This window comes from Corvus moneduloides, chromosome 5 (genome assembly GCF_009650955.1).
Source record: "Corvus moneduloides isolate bCorMon1 chromosome 5, bCorMon1.pri, whole genome shotgun sequence".
NCBI classification, from domain to species: Eukaryota; Metazoa; Chordata; class Aves; order Passeriformes; family Corvidae; genus Corvus; species Corvus moneduloides.
The window spans coordinates 25,084,755-25,108,361 of NC_045480.1; the positions used below are offsets into that span (position 1 = coordinate 25,084,755).

At 36.0% G+C, this 23,607-nt stretch overlaps 1 protein-coding gene across 3 annotated transcripts in view; it reads right to left on the reverse strand.

Annotated features, from left to right (window-relative positions):
- The window catches only part of KCTD8 (potassium channel tetramerization domain containing 8), a 153,988-nt gene that overhangs the window by 88,110 nt on the left and 42,271 nt on the right, over positions 1 to 23,607 (reverse strand). The window contains exons 2-3 of one of the 3 annotated variants that reach the window (XR_004240318.1): positions 20,497 to 20,601; positions 14,210 to 18,781 (exon numbers count right to left, since the gene is read on the reverse strand). The exons of the other annotated variants lie outside the window; for them this stretch is intronic. The gene's annotated coding sequence lies outside the window, so the exon portion shown is untranslated. Of the gene's footprint in view, positions 1 to 14,209; positions 18,782 to 20,496; positions 20,602 to 23,607 lie in introns of those variants that run through there. 3 annotated transcript variants of the gene reach the window in all.

Genomic DNA, 23,607 nt, shown 5'->3' on the forward strand with positions numbered 1-23,607 from the left:
CTGATAAATACAAAGATGAGGAAGATTCTGTATTTTCCTACCCCTACATTTCTGTGTTTCATCAGAAATTTGTGCTTCAGAAAATAATTCAAAGTATCCCTGGTTTAGGTATCTTTTTTGCTATGTATCATACCATGCGTCACTGCATCACTGCCTATATGACATTACTACTAGACTGTGAAGAAAAGTGGTTTATTTACTAACAGAGGAACGTGGGCAATAAACATCTATTTAGAAAATGGAAAATAAGTGACTCTGAATTCAGTGCCTATTGGAAATATTTTGAATGTTACACACAGCAGTTAATTTCTTTTATTCACTGACTATTCAGCCAGATAATATGAATATGTTCTAATGAAGCTAAATTTAATACCTGTAAGTGTTCAGAAGGAAAATGCTTTTCCTTTGGGGTGTATACTCATTCATTTGTTCTACCTAACTAGTATCAGCATCCAGACAAATTCCATGATGAGAAATTGATACTAACCATGTGTGGTATAAAGTTTGTGATTTGTGACTGAATACTGAGGTGAGTTTTGCAGATATGGGACATCAATTTCCCAGCAGTGATCCTTCTACAAGAAGCTAAAGAATTGTGAAGGTTAGTACTTTCTGAAGTTCAGAGGATTTTAAAGCTTAAAGAAATTGTTTTTAAAAAATGGTAGGGCACAGGAAACCTGAAGGAGTTTTTTTAGGCTGGATGATATTAATCAGGCTGCGGACCATGATTTCAAAGTTCTTTATACAAAGTTGTAAGTACTTAAAAATCACAGTTGCCTGTCTCAAAACACTGCCAAGGCCACAAGAGGAACTTGCCATAAGATAAGCCACGACAGCAGGAACTTGAGATAAGCACAGATGGGAGAAATTTTGAGCAGGAAGGCGCTAATTCCAGGCCTAACAGTTGTGAGGTCTGGTTAGCACATCCTGGTTAATGCATCCAGTCAAAAAATTCCCACAGTGGAGAACTGTGGGAAAGAAAGCAACTGCTTACACACATGCCACCCCAAGCTATGGAAACACCAGCAACCGCCTCATGCATGGACACCCAGAACTTGGACTGTATAAAGGCGGTACCCCCCAAAGAACAACTTTGGGACCCCCACCACTGACAAGCCCAGGGTGAGGAAGGACCGATGGGTCTGCTGGTGGTGACTATCTTCTGCCCTCTGTCCCTCCCCACCCACATTTCCTTCCATCTCGCTACCTCACAGTTACCATTAAATAAACCTATATTACTGACTTCAGCATATGGTCTCATTTGCACCTTAATTTGGGCAGAGGCAACTCTCACTAATCAAGTCATAAAAAAGATACAGAGTAATATTTTGAAATCCTTGAGATTCGCTTTTCTGCTTTCAATCTTTTAAACATTTTGAGTCATGCAAATACATATGAGCAAAAAAAGTTGATAGCTATATTCTTTGATGATAAATCATTATAATTTGGGGCTATTTTCATTTAATCTGTTCATCAAATACAAAAGTCTTGATTTCTCATGTCTTTTAAATAAATGAGAAAACATTTAAGAACAAACATGCAATCAAGATATATTTTCCTAGATGTAGTAGACTGAATTTTATCAAGAAAGTTACAGGAAAAAAGAGCAACAAGGTTAATGATAAAATAATTTCATAGAATCACTTAGGTTGCAAAAGACCTCTTAAATTGATGAAGTACACCCATAAACCCAGCACTGCCAAGTCCACAAAACCATATCCCTAAGTGCCACATCTACACATCTTTTATACATCTCTGGGTAGCCCATTTTAGTGCTTGCTCACCCTTTTGATGAAGAAATTTTTTCCAATATCCAATCTAAACCTCCCTTGGCACAAGTGGAGATCACTTTCTCTGGTCTCATCACTTGTTCCTGGGAGAAGAGACCAACCCACACCTGGCTACAACTTCCTTTCAGGTAGTTGTAGAGAGAAATAAGGTTCCCCCTGACCCTCCATTTTCTCCAGACTTAACAACTCCAGCTCCTAAGACTTGTGCTCCAGACCCTTCACCAGATTCTTTGCCCTTCACTGCACATGCAAAATATTTAGATTTCTAGTTTCAATTCAAGTTTTATCAACAACTAGTGCAGGATAAACACCACAAAATGAGTAAATTTTTGGTGAAATGGGTGTTTATTTCTACTTTACTAATTATCCATAGACAGGTTGGTTCATTATTTACTCAATTGTGTGGAAAGAAAGTGAGCTGGAATTTCTCTGCTATGGATAAACCTCTTTTGATTATCCAAAGTCAAACAGCTAAAAGATTTGCTCTATCAATAAAATTGTATAGGCTATGTTCTGCCTAAACATCCTAACTTTTGAAAACTGAAAATGTATTACACAAATAATGCTTATAGATACTTCCAGAAAATTAATTATAATTGTTTATTGAGCCAGATGAAGTCCTTCCCAATTGTGATGAGTAGGGCCATACCCCAGAGGTAGTCCTTAGATCTCTGCTACAGTCTTTGCTTAGAAAGCTGCTAAGTGGAAGAAGTAAGAAATCTCCATTCCCCACAGCATGGACCAAGAAAAAACAATACTTAATAACTAAATCTCCTGTAAGAGGCTGATAAACCATCTGATAATAAAATTTATAGAATGAATCCTAGTGAGCTTAAATTACTGAACTTTACAGTGGATACTATCTATGACAAAAAAATCTAGTGTCTAGTAATAATAATTTGCCCTCCTCCTCATGAATTTTACAGTTACTACAGTTATATTCTGGATGCTGAAAATAGCAAAATAATAACATTTAATTGGACTGAAGGGCAAAAATGCTAAGTCCTTTATTATAACAGCTGAACTCAGTAGCATGAGAAGCACCAGCATATCCTAAAGGCATATTTTGGAAATAATTACTCCACTTTTATATAAAACAAAGCAATTAAAAATTCTTTTCAAATGATCTCACTTATATACACTTACCTATTTCATTCCTGCCACTATATTGTGCCAGTAATCAGCAGCAGCAATCAGATTTTTTCTGTTTCCGTTTAGATGCAGAAGTATTTTCAGCCTATATGATGAGATTGTGTGAAATACAACCCTTTCCTCACCTGACAACCATGTCATCCCAACAGAGGTGAAGCTTTATCAACCTCTCAAGAAAAAGAAATACAATTGTCCATATGCTTGTCCTTGATAGCACATGGACACAACATGTTTTATTAATGAAGAGTCAGAGAACATCAGTCACTTTCTAGACCACTGCAGTGATGGGGAAATTAAGCTCAATAATCTTATGCTTTTTGGAGTCACCGAAATGCTTAGTTCCATTTCTCCCCACTATTCTACCAGCTGCCAGAGTCCACTCCGAGCAAGTAAGCTGTCAAAAAAAAAAAAAGAACACAAATAGGAAAACAAGTACTGAATCTCTTCCTGAAGAGTTCCTGCAAGTGAGAGTAAAATGTACTTTGCCTTCCTCAAAATCAGGTTACTAATGCAGTACCTAAAAGAGAGTTTGAATTTTCTGCATGTAGCTTCAGATTCTAAATTCCATATTCTTTGAATCCCATGGGATCCAGTAATGGAACAATCTCTCCAGAACAGGAGAACACATGCTTCTCTAACTATATTTGCAAATATACTTCCATGTGAACAAAAAAACCAACCAAACAAAAAAATCCCCACCTTTCTACCTGATGTAACCTCATAGCAAATGTGACCTACAGACTGAGCTGTCAGGCTGACCCAGGCAATTTCACCTAACATACAGCAGCTGATGCTAAACACTGCAGGGTTATGGAAAGCCACTATTAGAGATCAATACCAAAGTCAGTGATGACTGCACTGTGGTGTAGAAGCACAATTTAGCTTAGTTAACCTAAAGCTACCAAGATCCTATTCCACTAGATATTTAATTACATTAGTAGAGCTGAGCCAAATCTCACACCAAAGTGTTCCTTGAACAATGCTGTGAACACAGCTACAAACCTGTCTTGCAGCCAGGGCAAGCAACAGCAAAGACCGCAAAAGAAATGAATCCTATTCCTGGAAGAAGGCAATGAAGGTGTTAAGTTTACTAGAGCAATGAAGAGAGATATAAATCTTGCAGCATCATCTCAACATCTTCAGTTTGGGAGGCAGGAAAAAAAAATTAATTCACCCCGAATTTCATCCTATTCCTCTTTTTGGTGTGTAAGAGACAGAATGGACAGCCATTGACTTAAGAGAGATGATAAATGAAGGAGTAGTTAGGTTGAAGTCTCAGAAATTATACTTTCTGAAGTAAATTCCAACTTGCATTGCAGTCAGAAGCAAAAGAGCTGTCAGAGAGATTTAACTCTCAAGAAGCAGTGTTTGGTAGGATGGTACATTAAGTTTTATGTTCTTATGAAAACACACTAATTCAAAACAGATTTACACTTTAGGGATGAAAACTGATAGATAAAGAATGCTTAAATTATCATAAGTAAATAAAAACCATAAAAGTTGAATAATTCACTTTCACTAATGCTTCAGGCCGTCTTTCTCCTGAGAATTCATTCAGGAAGAATAGTTATTTGTCCACTCCAACCCAGTACTGCTGAAATTGGCTCTTATTATTCAAGCAATAAGGAAGCATCCTCTCAGATCAGGCAGTACAATCAACTTTCTTTTGAAAAAAAAAAAAAAAAAAATTTCATTAGTTCCAGTTTGTATGGGCAGGTTTTGAAGAGCAAATGACAAATTGAATATTTTTTTCTACATAATATTCTAAATAAGGAAATTATTACATATAATTTATAGACCAAATGATCAAGTACTTGGTAGACAGCTCTGAAACAGTGTTTCCAGGGTCTCTCTCAACTTCATTTTCCTGATCTTCACTGTACCTCAATCCCAAACACAGAACAGTCTTTCAGGTCACCAACACATTTTCTCTCCTAAGCCAGTCTTCATGAATGACTGCTGCTGTCACTTCCACTTTAAGAATACAGTCAATACATATTCAAATTATATAAAAATAATCTGAATTCTAAGTCAGAATATTCACATAATCAAGCAGTTATGTTATTTTCCAGCTCAAGAAATGTATTTTATTTCTCTCTATATTATTATTATTTTTATTATTATCATAATTTTCTTTAAAGAAGGTATAGAAAAAGGAATTAAGGGGCAAACTTCAGAAAGGCTTGCCGTTTTTTATTTATACAGCTAAAAGCCCCGATGGTTACAGGTACTGTAATCATAGAGCTCAATTAATAATAGCTCTTTTTATCTCTCACCAAATAATACTCTGTTAATTTTTTAGGAACTTCATTCTAAGGAGGAAGATTAACAGAATGCATGATTTTGTTAGAACCGGTGGGTCTATAAATTCTGTCTGAAAACGATTTTTATTGTAAGTGGAATGAGAAATTTCACATCCTCTGCTGTAGCATGAGATGCAAAAACATTTTAAAGGAGCAATACATACACACAAGGAAAGAATTTCCCAAAGAGAAAGAACAAAAACTCCAACAAAAGCCTCAAACCACGAAAATAAAACAGGCATTAAGTGAAACTTAGGCAGGATTATATTCATAACTCTTCAATGGATGATTCTGGAGTTCATTGCCTGTAAAGAAGGCAAAAAAAAAAAATCTATTGGTGTCTCATTAAATTGTTGACTAAACTTGAACGACGTATAGTAAGCAGGCCTCCAGCAAAGACAAAGCACTCTCAATTCACCAAATACAGAAATACACCATTAGATACTGATTTCCAATGCACTATATGAATTTGCCAATTTTCTCATGTGAAGCCTCCCTGTAAGAGATCAAGAACGACTAAAGATAGACTGGGAATTTTCCTACTGATACACACACATGCACACAGAGCACTTGTCACCTGAATTTGAGACAAAACCAGGTGGGAAACTGTGACATGAGAGGAACACATGTCCCAGACAATGAGTTTTGCTGAGAGTGTGCATTCCTGTCAAACCAGGCTCAGCACGTGTTGCAATGCCAAACTCTGAGCAATGTTTGGATCAGAGCTTGCTCAAAACTTGGGCTGGTTTCATCTGCATTAGCCTGAAATCTACCACCTCTGGCCTCAGAGAGGAAATTACCCTGGTAGAGAGACCACCTGCGATAGGATGTGCAGACTAGAGGTGCTTTAATGCATCTTGCAGGGGCCTCAAGCTCCTACTCACCTCAAGTAGCCCAGAGTCGCCACCATCTGCCTTTGAACAGCTTCTGAAAATCAGCACCTCTACCTGTACAATTTTCAAAACCAAAATACACAGTGGTAAAGATTTTTCTGTCAGAGCAGTTATGTGAGTATTTCTTCATAGAAGGTTAAGAAAAAGTCCAACTGAACAGCAGCAAAAGCTATAGACGGAGACCAAGAGGCTAACCCTAAATTCTTCATATGCTTTATTTCACTAAAGTCTTAATATTCTTCTCTTAATTTTATAAGATTTATGAGCACCCTTGAAAAAATAGTGTCATTTTCAGAAAAATTCTATCTTTATCTACTGGAACCAGTAGATTTTCAAATCCTAATTACAGGAGCAGATACTAGTCTAATGCCAAATCAAACCCAAAAAAGCAATAGGGGCAGAAGGCCTGAAATAAGATTTTTCCATGCAATGAAAAATCTCTTAATCCTTAAAATAGAAAAAAACCCCAGAGTTTCTTTAGTTTTTGGACTAAAGAGTTATATTTTTAACGTGTTAACTATTTCTGATGTTTTTCTTTACACAGTGTTCAGTGTAGGCTGTAACGTATTTTCAAATATTTGTATTCTAAAGTGGGAGAATACTTAAAATATTTTCTCTGCAATATGAGGTCTAACAATACTTATTTGTATTTAAAAAGCCCCACCTCTGATAGCCTTTGTTAAAACTGCATTTCCTTTTTGGTAAGATTTCCTATATAATTTCTTTTTAACCTCTTCCATTTGGTGATGTCATATTAAAATTGCAAACTATTTCATGATGCATTCTCAGAAATTTGGGATTTTCCCTGACAAATGTACACAATGGATGGAGACAAAAGATAAAACAGGACCACTGTTTTCTATGTCCAGCTTGGAACAAGCTTGGCAGAGGTAATTGATCCTTAATATAATGGAATAGAACTGTAATTTTTTTAAAGAAAGCTATATATTGCTTGAAAATCATGGTCTAAAGATTTTCAAGGTTTTTAATCCATACCATATGGCTCTGGATTTCCAAAAACTTCCAAGGAAGTTTTAGATGGATTCAAGCTCTTATCAGGGTCTGAAGTTCATGACAGCAAAATCCTCATAAATAAACCCAAATTTACAAGTCCTGTTATACTAACCAAATAAAGTGAATAGCAATTAACAACTGCTTGCTTAGCTAGGAACTGCTGTATCAAGTCCCTGCATCTCTTGAAACAAATGGCTGTGGTGTGCTAATCATGAATCAAATAGGTACATGACCAATTTAGATAATGAGAGGGTTTAAGTGCTTAAAAACCTGAACTGATCTATGACCTCAGTTACGGGTCTTTGCAGGACTGAATCCAGCATGTCTAAAAAAGCTGATTCAACTCCTGCCACCATCAATCAGTGGGATTAGGTGAAAATGAATGCCTGGCAGAGATGTTTAGTTTGTTTGATATTATTTCCTTAAACATATATAAAAAACCAAATAATTATTTATAATTGCTACGATCACCTCTGCTCTTTAGAAAATAGGAGGTTTCAATGTTGGGCTCAGAAGCTGACTTCTTTGACCTTATTTTGTAAGGAACAATCCAGACAGTGTAACCTTGCTGTTGGCAGCACTAGAGATGAAGCTGATCTTAATTCCAGTTAAAGTCTTGCTTGCTCTTTGATCACATGAAACAAGGTCAAACTTATTTTACCTGAAGGTGTACCCTGTAAAACTCAGAAAAGTGCTACAAAGAAGCAATAGACGCATTCATAATTTAAATGACAGCATGTTTTATACAAAGGACCGTCAATGAATATGACAAGGCTATGGAAGTAAATTGAATAGAATTCAAGGAATCAATTGCAGGTGGTAGAGCTAAATGAGAAAGATTAAAATCATAGTTAAAAGAAAGGGCACTGGAAATGAAAGCAGTTAGAGACAGATGTAAAATCACTTTAGTGATTGCCTAGCATATTTCTAGTACTTTACAAATAAAAAATAATTGCCAATTAGGCAATTAAATAGTTATTAACAGCATAAAACAAAAGAGAAAGGAAAGACAGAAACTTGAAGAACCATAACACTTAGTAAATAAGATAGGGCAGCCTGCAAACATACTTCAGTCGTAAGTTGAGGTGCTTTTAGTGATTGAAGTTTTCTTTCTAATGAAAACATTTAGATGATCTTACACAGCTCACATAGTCTTGTGTAAATGTCAGCAAAAAGATGTATAAAGATACCATGCAACTGAGAAGGGAGTAGCTCAAAGTCTGAATTTCCCACTAATCTTCTCAGGATTTTTTGTGCAATACTGAGGAACATTGTCTCAGGTGTTTTATTTGATTTTTTAATGGTAAATAAATCAAATTCTTTTTCCTGTCTCCAATGCATGCACATAGAGAAGTCTTATAAAAGATTAAAAAAGCAGAAGAAATAATGTGTTACTGCAAAATTGTTTATCTAAATATAAAGCTTTATGCTCTAATTACCAGCAAGCTTCATAAGAGATGAAATTAAAGTAGGGAAAATGAGAAGACCCACTGAAATGAAGCAATGAGACATCCCAGGGATGGTTTCTATCTGTATCCACATCCCTGAAATGCTCTCATTGCCTGGCAGTATCTCATTAAGATGAATGGGTCACTTCACAAGTCTTTGGAGGCTTTTTGAAAGGGCATAGAGACTTGAAAGGGAGAAATAATAGCATTTACTCTCTGCATAATTTAATAGATGTTTACTGGCATGGCAATCAGGTGCTTTACATTTAAGAAAATAACAGAGAGCACCACTCAAGTTTTTTGAGATATTTCACTTTTCCTGCACAAGCTTTCACACTGATTTTTTGTTTTGTTCTGTTTTTTCTGACTAACTAGTTTAATGTTTCAAATTCTTAGCAGTTAAAAGCTTCTATTAATACTGGTACCTCTCAAATATAGCTTCATGAAGGTGAGTGCTTACATACCTTCAGTGTGTATAGGCTTCTTTGAAAGACTGTTAATGCAGCCCTTTTCCTTTTTAGCACAGATGTACCTAATGTACTTTCTTCAGGTGCTCTGAAAGTTGTTCATTTGTCTTCAGAGTTCACACTGACTGAAATACAAGTAACCCTTAAAGCAGCAGGATAAGCCTGCTATTACACTAGCTTAACAGCAATTTCAGCCTCCTTATTAAAGAAATGGGGGTAGGTAAAAAGACGTAGTGGTAACTGAAGATCTGGTATACCTCTAATTAGGCCAATGTAATTACCCAGGGAGCTGCAGAGGATTAGAAAATTTCAAGTCAACCTCCTGTTCAAAATTAGCTGAGATGGTACACCTCACCCACCACATGGTGGGGATCTAGCCAAGCTCCTTCCCCCTTGAACCAAAGTGCCTCTCGACAAAGGTGAAGATTTCCTTGCTGCCCAGGACAAGCGAAGCTTTCCTGATACAAAAAAAAAAGGACATTCCACAAACCAGAGTCACTGAGTCACTACTGCATCTCCTCCTCATTCTGTATGGATTCTTTCCCTGCCTTCCTATGAGAAATTGTAAAAGTCAGTCATGGTGCTATGCCTTTACTGTTAGTTAGTGGAGAGAAAGGATTTTAGCAATACCTGCCATCTCGTCCAACACCTGTAGAGATTAATTAACCCCAGAGTGAGTTGGTGGTTAGGTTTCCATGTGATGGAACTAAACTCTTCCTTGATAGAGACAGATAACATAATAACATGATGTAATCTCACAGCAACACGTTGGGAGATTCAGGCTGGACATTGGGAGAAATATTTACACCGCACACACCGCTCAGAGAAGCTGTGAAGCAATTTCCTTTACAGTGTTCAAGACAGCTAAACAAAGCTGGCTGACCTCCTGTGAGGTCAGCGACTGTCCTGCTTCAGGCAGCAGGTTGAACTCTATGACCTTGGGAGGTTCCTGCCAACCTTACAGCATTCAGTGAACACTGTACACTTATAAAGGCCAAGCTGGATGCCTTCAGGCAACAAGAACTGTATCTGTAGAACTGTCAGATGGTACAGAGGTATTTGAATCTGCTCTTTATCTGTGGGACCTGTGGGATGATGAATTTATCTCTAACTAGGTCCTTTAAGCATGTCCTGATATTCTTCAAACAGTCAAAATGGTCTATTAACTTTGTTAGCATAATAAAGCTTTAGCTTTAAGGAATCTGTAGCTTCTTTAGTGACTTTGAGAACATGAGATCTATAGTCCATTCTCACATTTTTAAAACCATTGCCAATGCCAATGTTACAGTGCAAAAAAGTACCAGAGAAGCTTCATTATCCTGAATTGGAATTTCTCATATCCATATTTTAACAATTACTTGAGGTAATACAGCAGCCAAAGCCTCAGCTGATAACACAACACCACCATTTGACAGAATATTTATCACTATTTTAAATTTGCATAAAGGCAATTAACAGCTATATAAATAATAAGTTCTTTGACTAGCCTAGCTGAAATTTATCTATATTACTGAACATTAAAGCTTTTCAGCACTTTCAGTCTTGCTCTGGTGGATCAAGTCTTCAACACCATAAGATTTTGTGACATACATTGCAAACACAAAAATAAGGAAAATGCAGAAAACATATACTATATTTCACAATTATTTCAGCAAGTATTTAAAAGATTCAGATTTTTCTTGAAGCATTTTAAGCAGTAGTATTTTTTAAATATCCTGAAGTAGCTAATATGTTGTGAAGTTAAATGTTTCATAAAATTCCATTTCATAAAGAACAATAAGCCCCAAAATCTCTTATGGTGGTATTTTTCTTCACTAATTTATATTTTGCTTTGGAAATCTACAATTACTTCTTATTTTTGAAAAAAAAGTGAAGTTCAAAAATATTTTTTAGTTTATTCTTTTGAATGAGTAATTTTCAAACTGAGCTTTATTGAAAGGCTGTTTATGCAAACAATTTTCCAACCAAGTTTATTGAAAATACCACTTGTTGTTATGAAAAAAATGATGTTCCCGAGACCTACATTCCAACAGTTTTATAAATGCAAATTCACCTTACACGGACAAAAATTTAAAAAAAAAATTTTACAAAATACTTTTAAAGTATGTTTTACCTAGAACTTTTTTATCAAATCGGATTTTTTCTCATCTCCCAAATCTGATACAATATTTCTAATACCCGAGCATCACTTTTCTATTAAAATACAGATTACATGAAGATTGCTCATCAGATGTGTTCATTTTTTAATCACTGCTTCTAATGAGTCAATCTTTTCTGTTAAAGAATTGAAATAAAAAATCAAAATATGCACATTAAGCCAGTTGGGTTTAAGGCACCTTTGCCTGATTAACTGCTAGAATAGAGAAATTAGCATGTCTTAAGCAACTGAAAAAACATTCAGTTTTTATGACACAAAGCCGTGTATCTACTGTCATTAATTCTGTAATTAAAAAAAGTGACAATAACATTGTAGAGTCAAAGGATACTATTTACGAAAAGGGCGGTTTTGGTAACTCACAGATAAAGGAAGCTATGTTGGCATTATCTTTTCTTCCTGTCTTTTAAAAATTCTAGTGAAAAGAACAGCTCATATGGAGCCATTTAACTTTTCTTTTCCTATGTTGATGTCAGCTTTGCAGTTATACTTGGCATAACAGCTTTGATTAAACATTTTATATAATTGTAAGCTTCCTGAGGGGACTCAGAATGGAACTATCAGGTGCTTGGGTTACATTCCAGATGGCAAGAGATTTGCTCAGCTTCACACTCTTCTTCCCACTGATGATACTAAACCACAGTGGAATTCATTTGCAAGTAATTCCAGGAACCATCAGGCTGAATTTCAAAGAATTAAAAAAAATCAGCAACTCTGCTCCTAAAACAAAGCAGATGATTTGCAGATATCTGTTTTATAAACAATTCCATGGCTTTCCCTTGAGTAATTTTTAAACCTATGTCTGCAAGGGCTAGGTCCCAAAAGCGCTGCTGCTGAAATAAGGTTACATGTGAACTGAAATGGCTTTCCAGAGTTAATCCTTTCCCACTCCTGATTTGATGTGTAGCTAAATGGATACTAGAATCAACAATCTCTAGAAACAGACAGTATGGTAAGGGCATGTTGAGAAGGCAGCCCATAATCAGATTCATTTGGGCTACCATCACAAATGGCCACTACCTAGACAAACTTCATCTACCACAGCAAGTTAGCTTCTGCAAGAAGTTAGGAGGGATCCAATCTCACCTGCAGAAATAGCAATACCAAGGTACACCTTCAGGATGTTCAGGAACAAACCTGATGACACTGCTGCTCTATATTCTAGAAATACATTCAGATGTGTAGGTTTGCAGGACAATCCCAATGACCACTCTCAGAAATCCCTAATACACCTGGTTCTGCTGTTTGCCATTTCCATGTTTCCAGTGAGCTGCCAATTGTTTATACTTGTTTCTCACTTGCAAATAGAATGTTTTAATGTGTGTTTATACATGCACAATGATTGAGCTGGACTGGCTTCAGGAGTTTTTCTATCCCATGAAAATGGACATCTAGAATGGGACTTGAGCAGAGTAGAAGTATTTCCACCCAAAGCTTCACCCCAAAAATTCTCTCTGGCAACTGAATATTCCTAAGGTCACTATTCTGAGTTCAGACTCAAGACCCAAGTAAGACTGCCTCTTGTCATGCACAAAACTGAACGAGGCTGAACTAAATACCTGTCACAATAACTAAATACTGAATTGGACTATGTTTTATTTTAGCACCCTAGAAGACTTTATCTGCTGGATTTTAGGCTCAATGCCCTGCAGCAGACTGGTTTTCCACTTCCCCTTCTCAGTAACACATAGCTGTGACAGATTGAGGATGCCTGAGGAAGAGCAAGCAGCCATAGGGAAATGAGTACTGGTTTTGTATTTCATCAAAAGACAATAACAATAATGATGTGATTGTCCTGCTAGAATGCTTTGAATGAGTGGTTAGAGATACACAGTCAGAGGAGAGGAGTTTGAAAAGATACTTTTTTTTCTAACCTGGAACCAAAATTTTGCTCTGTGCATGGAAAAAAATTGTAATGCAGAATGAGAACTGAACTAATGCTAACCACTAGGAATAACAAGGAGTTGCTAAGAATAAAGGCTTATCAGAGGTACAAGTAAGTGCAGATTCACTCAAAGTTAGTGCAACAGACAACAGCAGAAGTGGTACCTGCAGTGAAATTAATGCATCCCAATTTCTTTTATTCACTCTGTATTACCCACTTTTTTACTGCTAACAAGGAAACGTAGAAGAGCAAATACTTACACAAAATTGGACGATTTGGTTCTCGTCAAAAGCTACAGAGGAAATGGAAGACTTTGGAATGGGCTTTGCTGTAATGCAGTAAATCATAGTTTTCAAATGAGGATTTATCAAAATACTGTGTCAGAACTCATCATGCTCTAGAAAAAAATCAAGGAATTTAACTGTGGGTAGTAATTTGTAAAAATAACATCAGTAATCTGATGTTGGACTGTCTTAGCAACATAAAGTATGATAAAGCAACTCTTAGATCTCAGGTTATTTCAGGACACAGTTATTTCAAACCCCACTTCATTCTGCATAAGCAGAATATAGAAGCACTGCACTGGAGCATCTTAACATATTAACAATATGAACATGAACAAATTAATTTTGTGGAATGACCTTGCTTTCTTATCAATATAGTTCGCAGATATTACCTTTGACTGATGGGATGTAAAAGTTAAAGCAGTATTTTACTATAAGGGATTCTTTGAATCAAAGAATTAAAAGTGATGTGAAACAGAATAAAGGTCAGATACATCTGACCTTGAAAGATAAGAATGAGCTGCAACTCTTAAAGCTTCTGAAATCTCAAAATTAAAGGGAAGGCCAATAAGGGATTCAGTCAATTTGCTTATGAATAATATTTTAATGAAATGTAAATCTTATGTTCTATCAGATGAGTAAAACGTCATGCCTGAACCATATTACATATCTAGCAACATAAATAAGAATTAAAAAAAAAAATTCTTTCACCTCGTATATATAGGAAAAGTATTAAAAGATTTAAACAGTAATATATAAGCTTAAACTTTTTTTTTCATGAAAATAATTCTTAGGAATAAACATTGTAATAATAAGAAAAGTCATTTAAAACTAATTTAAAAATTAATATATAGCCAAAAGATGCAACTTCAATTACATTTTAAGTTTGAACTTGGTTTCGAAATTACCATGACAGGCATTTAAATGTATTTGTTTACAGTATTGGTATTTCTGGTGTAGTTATATTTAAACCTTAGTTCTGCCATTTTGATCAATCAGTTTGTTGGAGAGTTTTTTTAAATATTAAAATACCAGTCCTGATTTTGGATAGAGTGAAGTCTTCAGGACAGAAGCATCAATTATAAACCACTGTTCTGACTGTCCTATTGATTTAAAAATAAAAATGGAAGAAACATTCATAGTCTTATGGGACAGGAAGGAACCTAACAGCAGAGCTACAAAAATTACTATTTTATGCCACTTCAGAGACCTGAACTTGTAGAAAATTCAGAATCTATTCAAGGAACAACTACTTGAATTTAAATAACAAAAGATTATCTCTTCTGTAGCTCTTACAGAAATCTTTGTTCAAGAGAAGAGTCAAAAATGTATGGTACAATATTAGTCAGGAAGGAAATCTTCAGAAACATGATCACACATCAAGTCTGCAAGGGATGCTTTTGCCTACAATTTGCTTGATTTAAATCTACTAATATCCTTTTCTGTTATCTACTTAGAAAATTCTTTACAAAACAAGTACTGTCAAAAGAATCTCTGAAACTATTCTCTTTCCATAAATAAAACTGCCAATAAATACCTCATACCCACTAGAAATTGATGTGTAATTATGTAACCTCCCAAATTTTGGAAAGTTAGATTTCAATGTCATAATGTCTGAGATTGATTGGATGTTCATGGACTTTTAATATGCCAATGATATAATAGAAGAAAGTAGCTATGATTACTCTGTTTATGCAAACTACAATTCCTAATAGGGTAGAAACTCATAAAGTAGAGACAAAAAAGAAACCTTTAAGCTATAGTAATTCTTCACATAAAGCTATTTTTGGAACCTGTGAATTATATAGTTATCCATAGTCACGTTTTGTCCCTGCCAATATTTGTCACAAACCCCTAGGAAAGCTCACCTCAGAGCAATCTTTATGATTTTTATGAATTTATGTTTTGTCAGCCCTTCTAAAATGCTGTAAAGTAACGAAGTTTCCCTGTTCTTCTTGAATGGATTAACAAATAGGTATTTGGAGAGGATTGGGAGCATGTGAAATGCCAGGAAGTTAAGATGACAGGATAAAATTATTTGCAGCTATAGTGATGCTACCATACTGATGCCTACTTAAGAAACAGCTTTGTCATGCTGTTTACAGTATTTATTTAAATAATAAATACCTGTAACTCCACTAATTTTTAAAACCGTAGCCACCTATTGGGTGTATTCTACATTTTTAATCTGGCAAGGTCTCTCTCCTCTGTTCAATTCTACAACCTTCTCCCTACTTCTGAAGCAGAAAATATGACTATTATCTATGGTGAGATAAAATGGAAAGTGCATTCAAGAAATTATTTATCAAGTGAATAATTTTATATATATAGGTAAGAAAGATTCCTCCTTTTCTAAGAACTGTGAACAATCGGGGGCCAAGTCTGCCTGACTGACCTGCTAGTCATTACAAGTCATCAGAAAATTAGTGGGGGAAAGATGCATTGATGATGACACCATTTTAATGCTTCTAGATTTTTCTTTTCTTTTAGTGCAGACTTGTATTGCCTGTTGCTTTCAAATCTTTCAGGAGACACACATGAACATTTCAAATAAAAATGTGGCAGCTTAGAAATTTGCATTAGATATATGTTTCAAAAAGCAGTTATGGGTCAGATGGTGCCTAGCTGCATAGAGCTGCAGAAGGGAATAAATCCTCCTAGATTCTCTTGGGCACCCACCTGGGAAGAACAGCAGCTCTGACACTGAATAACACAGCTGTTCTTTCTGCATTTTTGCCCTGAGAGAAGTTTCTGGACTGCTCGGAAAATACTTGGGAAGGCAGAAGGAAGTGAATTTTCTGATCTCTTTCAACAGATGTTCCTTAAGGTGCATATTATCTGCACACTGTGCCTTTCTGAGGTCACTGAAAGGACATGGATTTTTCCGAAGGCATCTAAAGAAAAAAAGGGAAGTAAACCGGTACGCTTGGTTTGTTAAAATACTGTTTCTTGTAACAGTCAAGTGTAAATATGCCTGACCTTCCCCTTTAGCTGGTTTCTCTGTAAAGGAATCAGAGAGAAAAATAAATTCCCAGGTACACTAAAACAGGGAAAGGAAATTTGGAAGATGAAGAAAGAGGCAATTGTTTGGGTTTTGACTAACTGAAATAAAGGGGAATTCACCACTTCTAAATATTAGCATAGTATTTACCCTCAAGGCAAATGAGACAGCTCAGATTGACAAAAAAACCCTCCCACAGCAACCAGTAAAAACAGGTTTGGCATTTTTAGGACAGAGGTTCTGGGACTGCCTACACAAAAGATTCATCAAAAATTTACTGATGCTGGTAATAGGCAGCTTTTCTCCTGATACAGGACTAGAGTGAAAACCCAAAAATATTCAAACCTTTCTAAGAAAGGCAACAATGTATGTTCATTTACTTTTGAATGGACTCTTGCATTTGTATCATCTTCATATGTCAAAAATAATTTGATTATATGAATTTTTACAATGAATAGAAAGAATTTAAAGAGGAGGAGAAAATAAAGTGAAGTGTAATACAGCCAGGAAAGGGAGAGCAAGGCACTTTGGGATGCTATTTTAGGGTAATGTTTTTATTAATTAATCTCACAATCACATAGCATCTGTCAGCTATGGAAAAACGTTAAGGAAGAATGAATGAAGATTGTACTATGGAGAAAAAAATAATGCATAATAAGCTGATTACAAAATTATCTCCTTTAGGCCCTCAGAACAATAGTAGGTTGAATCATACAACGAACAAACTAAATGTGTTCATACACCCTGTGTTGGGAATGAACACAGCCACATCTGGCTGAGACAAGGGAAAAATACTACCTTGTGCTTTTATTGTCATGGGCAGAGCAGCCTGACACTTCGGGTGGCTGAAACCACAGAGCTAAATACTCATTAGAAAAGACATGCATTACAAATGCAGGTAAGCCTCTTTGGAAACAATGAACCATTTGCAGGTGCATGTTTTCCAAACGTGTTCATTTCTTTCATGATTCAGACAGTTTAGCTGGATAAACTTCTGCTGGAAAAAATCAAGAACAGCCTGCCTGGACTGTTTTTGCTCCTTATTTTTGGCATAATTCTTGAAATTATTTTTCAATAATGAAATAAAGGAGCAGAAAGCAGAGAATGGTTTTCAAGAAGTACCTACCAAAACGCACCCTGAAATTAAGGTTTAAGATGTGCATATTCCCCTCTATAGACCTTGCATAGTGAATAACAGATACAAGTAATGTTATTTTTATATGAATTTTAAACAACAAATATTCTAAAAAATATTCTTAAGTCCCAGGAATTTTCATGTGACTGAAAATCTTCAGTGTAATCATAGATAAAGAATATTTTGACACAAAAATCACAACAGTAAAGTTTTAATTTATGGTGGTGTTTTAAAATTTACTTATATCTCTAACCACATAACTATTCCCCGTGCATCCCAAGGGTACCTATGTAGCACCTTTTAATCACTTCTCATTTACTAAGAACTACAAAAAAGGTTAATGCTGCCCTTTCATATTCTGTGCACTTCTTTTTCAAGAATAGGCAGTGATTTTAGTAATTTCCTTCAGCTGAGTCCCTGGCCACATTGCTTTGGTGCGTTTGCATTCACAGTGCAGTGCCAGACAGATTTCCACTGTCAGTTGGATGGATTTCCACATGTCAGTTGGATCAACATGGGTTGATACTGTACCATTAAAAATACATAGCACCATTGTTGAATGAAGAAGATAATGAACTGAAAAGCTGCAATGCATTCTTAAAAGAGAGTTCTAGTGAAGGATCTCTAAATCTGAGTAACTGCTATGTGGCTATGACCAGGAAAACTCCTACTTCCATGGACTAAATCCATTGTGATACAGTGGTGAACGGGACTGCCCAACTGGCTTCTCTTTCCCTTTCTGCCTGTTAAGAACAGTTGTTTTGTATTTATATTCTCTTTATCTTCTAATACATTGGAGATCAAAACATGGGGAAAAACGTTTCCTTAACAATACCAAATCAATTATTAAAAGCGAAGTTGTTTTATTTGTCTTGCCGTCAAATACAGAGCAGATGAATTTCCCTTAATTGCACCTGAGGAATTAAAACTATGATGCTAATGTGCAATTCTGCTATCAACATACTTAATTGAATGACATTTAAATGAAATATTTTGTGTGCACTTTGTCCCTAAAAGTCAGGCTTATTTTTTGTTTTTCAGGATAAAGAAATACTAGTTTTACATTCCATTAAAAGCAATCATTGCAGCAGACAATGAATACTTCCTTCTGAATACTTCCTTCAGCCGAATGCTTCCTTCTCTGCCTAGGTGTTTACATGTCCCTTGGCATATGTCTCCTTTTCTGTAGCAGCTCAACATTTCTCCAATCCATGGTGTATGTCACAGCAGGTTATCAAATACTGTGACTTGAAGCTACGAAGGCAAAAAAGTAAAAGATAAGGAGGTTCTCGTACGTATTTATATTTCTTCTTATTACATTCTTTCTGTATTTCCTTTTTCCCATCTCACTAAATCATAATAAACTCATCATCCACCCTGGGCCCACAGATGCTGGGAAGCAGATACAAGCACACTGCCAAGTCTCAGGAGACGCTGTGCTCAGATACATCATCAGTGTGTTTGCCCAACAGGCCAGCACTGCTCGAAACAAAATGCTTCTGAGCTGCTTCTGCCACAGGAAAACTCTATAATCAAAAAGCCTCCCGTGAGCTCTCATGCAGAATTCACAGAGATGCAGAACAAAATATAGTCTGACTTAAAAAATTTCACGCAAGCAACTTGTAACTATGTACAATGTTCTCCCATCCAATCAAGCTTTCTCTACAGATCTTTTTTTCCATACAGATGAAACATCTTCCATGCCTAGCATGATTTGTTTTGAACACCTTATTACATCTGATTAAAAGTTTAACGATGTTTTGATACAAAAGAGCTTTTGCATAATTACAACAGAATGACATGAAGCTAATACCAAATATAAAATTTTGTCTCTCATTCTATACATGAAATTCAATTAAACTTTTACAGAGCATCTGCAAAGGTTTCCATGAACTCTCCCAGTGTTTGCTTTGGTGTGAATGGGGTTCATCCCTCTAAATTATGATAGCTGTCAGCAACTTTAAATTATTCACAGCTAATGAGGTATAGGAAAGCCCTCAGCACTCCTGAGGTTAGAAGTACAGATGTGGTGTTAGACTGGTACTCTGTCAGCTGTGAAGGCATGATGCCTGTATGGCCACTAAAACAGCCTTAAACTGATAATATGCCACTACAGCACCGAAGAGTAATGGCTCTGAACCCCAGAGTTCAGGCCATACTCTTCTGAGAGTCCTGTAAACAGTGAAGTGGAAATAGTTCCTGCTACAAAGACAACACTCTATTACTCTGATAAACTAACAGATTATTATACCCAATCTTTTAAAAAATGACCGCTCTCTGGCCTCAGTTATACTGCTACTGAGCACCTGTAACTTCCCAGTAATTCATTTATCAGTAGATTTTGTTTACAAGGTTCCAGAGTAGGTATGAGTGTGTTTTATAGTGTGTTATATAACAAGCAAATACCATTGTTCCAATTAATTTCAAATAAAACTATTTGGTTTCCTACCAAAACTGGTTTAAAAAGCATAATCATTCATATATTTTGACTGACCTATCCACGTTTAATTCAATCAGTTCAATCTTCTGGATTTCAGGATGCTAACAAGACATCTAGACATCCATAGCAGAAAAGAAAGTGCTCATGTCAGTGCTAGACATGAGTGCTCAGGTAACAAATGCCTTATGTGTCATATCATCTACTGGAGATAATGTCCAACCATGGATCTGGGCTGCAGATTTAGTGATCCCAATTAATGTACAAGCTTTGTACTGTAACACAAGACTCTGAAGATACTATGATAATTGTCTGCTCCCTGTGTGCAACCTTCAGTGAACAGTGTCTCAATCATCTGCTGTATCCCAGTATTTGAGCATTCCTGTAGGATTTTTCCCACCTTTTCCCTTCTTCCCTTCCCAGAAATGGTGATTTTCTACAATTTTTCTGTTCCCCTGAAATTGTACAGTAAAGTATTCTGAATACAAGACACTACAAATTCACTACAACCTAAAAAAACAAGTGAACTCACTATGTGAAGAAAGACAAAATGACTGTGGGCCATGCTGAAAAGTAAACTGCAAAATCAGCTTTTTCTTGGTTCCTCCTCATCTCCACATCCATGCGGAAACACCTGCTGAATTAAAAAGACATGAAAGTACGTGCACACAGGATTGTTTGCAGTCTCTTGTAAAAAAAATTTGCAGTGCATTCTAAAAAAGTGATGACCAAGGAAAGAAGTACATGATTTTACAGGTAACTCTTTTTTATTGTAATTGAGATTCAATTTTTTAATTTAATTTTACCTGTACTGTAACTTGCCATAAGATTGGGAATTTCTGTTAAGGAGAACCCTTAGCTTAGTATGTAGGATACCTTGACTATCTAAAATGGCTACAAAAATCACCCTTTTCAATAAGGGTTGTTACAAGTTCTTCGCAGTATTTCCACAGATCTTGAATTACAAGTATGCATCAGAGAAAGACTGTAAAAAGAACATACATTTTCCTATACATGAATCATTATATTGAAACAGATTTCTGTTCCATTTGTAAGATGCAAAGTTAGCAGCAACCACCAGGCTGAAAACTTGCACATTACAACAAAATTTAAAAAACTATATGTAATAGTACCAGCCAGTAATGCCTATTATATCATGTCCCAATGACAGCAACCTTACTGCAGAGCTCCTCAACACAAGCCAAACATTTCATTAATAAAAATGAAAAATCTTATATCCCATTTAATCTTACTACACTTACTGTTATTATTAAGTTTTATAATAAAGCCATTTCCTTTTGCTATAATTTTTCTAAAGAAGTGAATGATGCTTCTTTACGATACATTAGATACACACGCTGTATTTTTGTTGTCCATTATGTTAGTATTTTATTCTGAAATAACTCCCAAAGGCCTGCTATCTGCAGACAGCAGATGGAACTTTATTCTTTTTAGTGGCTGCAAAACTTTCCAAACTAATATATTTCTCATTCATGTATTCATCACTCAGCTCTGATGTATGCTGACTACTTCTCAAGTTAGAAACATACCTACACAGAAATGGAACTGAATATACAATCTCTTTCTAGTAAAGATTTACTCTTCCAAGAGGTTCAAGGCAAGCCCTGAGACCATTCCTTCAGCACTGCTGAACACTGCCTGTGAGGATGGAACCCAGTGACTACGAAGATGCTCTAGACTTTGAAGCTAAAATAGACCTTTATAATTAGTCAGAAAAAGAAAAAAAGAGCAATTTATTACATGCATGAATAACCTAATATTAATTGCTAGCAAATGAAACCAGCTTTTTCTTTTAATGTCTCGGTCTTCTGCATGTTCACCATAAAAAGCTGAATTTGTGGAACTTGCAGGCAACCGAAGGTTAAAGGAACCAATTAAGAGCAGGAGAACCAGATGGACACATTTTGTCATAGGCAAGGACAAACAGTGAAAGAGTAAATGCTCTGATCTGAAGCTCAGCTGGAGTAAGAGGATACATATTACGAGACCTCCTTACAATGCGCTGAATCTGGTAATAAAGTTGCCAAGAGAAGGCGACTGGCTTCCATTCACCCTGGTAAAAATGGGAGGATCACCATTGTGTCAGTTGGAGATTCTGGTTTATTTTCACATCTGTTTCTGGAATAAAATGAGCTGATCCTGTGACATTAACAGAACATTAAAAAAAATTTTAATTAATTTGGAAAAGTCCTATTTTGACTTCAGAACCTGATTGTTTTTCTGCATTTTTCACCCATCACAGGAGTTTGTGACAACTTGAGTTCCTCTGTGCTCTTTTATAGGATTGTGTGTAATGGCCTTGATTTTGAGTAGGGTTTCTGGAATGCCATTTTTTAAGCTTTAGATTTCCTTTCCAAGAACTCTTCTTTATACCATTCTCTTCTCTCTCTATATCCAATTCTGTTTCCACGTGCATGCAGGTCTTCCTGAAACCCCTATGTTGCAGAAGCCTTATGGACATGGTTGCTTTTCAAGTACTTTTCAGTTCAATAAAAATTTTAAAAATTCACAGCAGGTTTTACTGTTTCAGCTTGGGGCAGGCTGCTTGAACTTTCCAGTGCTGGCGTCTTGGATAAATACTAAACTACAGGTAGGTTCTCCACCCCCTTAGTGGGGAGAGCCAGAAGCAAAAAGAGACAACAGAGAAATAAAAGAGAAAAGGATGCCTGCAGCTAAATTTTACCTCTTGTTGCTTTCAAGCAACTTAGCATAATTTCACCAAGGTTTTCAGTGGGTGACAAGTAGCTGGTATCACTCACAGCTCACTACATGGCCAAAAAAGCAGGGGGAAGGCTGAAAGCCACAAAACTGTAGCACTAAGAAAGGTTAATAACCTGATAACTCTTCAGAAACAAAAAACAGCTCTGAATTTTTACTACTTTTCTTGCAACTTAAGACAGAGTTTGCCAATTCTGCAGAATGAGACACATCACTGAACACATGCCTCCTCATCTGTTCTAGTAAACTGGAAGAGTTTCTCCCTAAAGGTGTATCTACTTCCTAATAACTACTGTTCTTCCATGGTGGTTCGGCCATTGTGGGTTATGAAAACATTATGGAATATTTCAATTCTCCATACAGTCTCCATAAATGATTTAGCTATTCTAATATATTTTAACAGATGGACTTAATAGCTGAACTTTCTGGCTCTGTTTCATTTGTGAAACATAAGGGGACATAAGTCCACAAGGGTGAACTGTAATTAATGGCTATTCTAGGGAGACAAAGAATTTTTAAACAAATAATACTCATTCCAAACATTTAAATACAAAAGATAAGCCCACAATCTTGACATTGGCTTTAAAGTCTTGAAAGGAAGAGCGGAAAAGGATTTGTTGTCTTCATTTCATGCTACCAAGGTACACTTGTCAATCATTTATTTCTAATTTACAAAAGCCAGTAACCACTTTAAAAAATAATAATAGTAATAATAGTAATAACAACAACAGCAACAAACAAAGCTTCAATTCTGAATTATCAGGTGAAACAGCTACTTTACAGATGGAAAAACTGTGACACAAAGGACTGAAACCATCAGGCAAAGGGAGCCGCCAGAAAACCCCTTGTATTGACCTTATAGCTCAAAAATCAGAAGGATCCTTACCCAACAATATCCCAAAAG